Source organism: Myotis yumanensis, unplaced genomic scaffold (assembly GCF_028538775.1).
Source record: "Myotis yumanensis isolate MYYU_CA2020_CCGP unplaced genomic scaffold, mMyoYum1.0.hap1 SCAF_7, whole genome shotgun sequence".
NCBI lineage: Eukaryota > Metazoa > Chordata > Mammalia > Chiroptera > Vespertilionidae > Myotis > Myotis yumanensis.
The window spans coordinates 48,430,625-48,432,322 of NW_027223758.1; positions in this window are offsets into that span (position 1 = coordinate 48,430,625).

Here is a 1,698-nt window from a genome sequence, read left to right on the forward strand (position 1 = left end):
TTTATTTAGAGTTCTCTCTTCTAGCCTCCCAACTCCTTTTTTATTTTATTTTATATTTTACAGCTTTTTGAGGTTTTTAAAAATATATTTTTATTTATTTCAGAAAGGAAGGGAGAGGGAGAGAGATAGAAACATCAATGGTGAGAAAGAATCATTGATCTGTTGCTTCCTGCATGCCCCTTACTGGGAATTGAGGCCACAATCCAAGCATGGGCCCTTGCTGAAATCGAACCTAGGCCCCTTCAGTCCATAGGCCAACACTTTATTCACTGAGCCAAACTCCTTTTTAAATTCAGTTTATTAACTTCCAAGTTTATGCCTCTATTTTTCTTATTATCCTGGAACAATTAAAATTATAAATTGCTCTACATGTTGCTATGCCCTGCTGTCAATTAAAAATTCTAATTTACTTAAAAAACAAAAGTCATATTTGATCAAATATCTTTTATGCACAATTACCAAATAAAAGTTTAACTTAAAGTAAAATATTTTAACAGAGGTACAAAGATAAACATCAAACTGTTGTTGAAATTTGTTTAACAATGAGTATCTCTAAAGGCATCTTCCTCTTTTTGTTTCTATATCTAGAGAATTCATTTAGTCCCAGTATTTCAATCTGCATTGATGCCAAATTAGTTGCAAACTATTATGTCTTCTCACTTAGGTAATATTCCCTCTTAGCTTTTCATTGGGAATTCAATAACTGTCTCAAACTTAATAATCTATAATAGGAGTTCTACTCTGAAAATCCCTGTCTCTTTTCATAGAACCATCAAATTATGGTTCAAAATTTAGCAACATCTTGGTTTTGCCTTTGCATTAATTTTAAATATCAAATAACAGCCAATTCCTCCTAAATTTTTATTTAAAATATAGGATAACTTTGTTACATAAATAGATTTTGAGATCTGTACAGAGCCTTAGCTATATTGGGTAAAGATTTTAAAAACCTTAGAAATAGATGACTAGGATAAGACCATCCATATAACAATTACCTCAATACTCCTATTTATTTTTTAAAAAAAATCTTCATTGTTGAAAGTATTACAGATGTCCCTGAAACTATTGCAGTGATACTCCCCCCACCCTCCAAACTTCACCTGACACCCCTGCACTATTATAGGTATCCAAGGGTTATGCATACAAGCACATAACTTTTTTGGTTAATCTCTTCCCGTCCCCTCCTGTGTCTTCTGAGAGTCCTCAGTCTGTTGCAGGCTTCCATATCTCTGGATCTATTTTGTTCATCAGTTTATTTTGTTTATCAGATTTCACATATAAGTGCAATGATGTGATACGTGTCTTTCTCTGAATGGCTTATTTTCACTTAGCTTAATGCTTTCCAGGTCCTTCCATGCTGTCTCAAAGGGTAAGATACCATCTTTTTTTACAGCTACATAAAATTCCATTGTGTAAATATAAGACAAATTTATCTACTCATCTACTGATAGGCACTTGGGCTATTTCCAGATCTTAGCTATTGTAAATAATGCCATGAACCTAGGGGTGCACGCATATGTTCTTTCTGAATGGTGTTTCAGGATTCTTAGGATATATTCCATAGAGTGGGATCAGTGGGTCAAATGGCAGTTTCATTTTCAATTTTTTTTGTTGAGGAAACTCTATACTGTTTTCCAAAGTGCATGCACCAGTCTGCATTTCCACCTGCATTGCTCTAGGGTTCCCTTTTTTTCACAT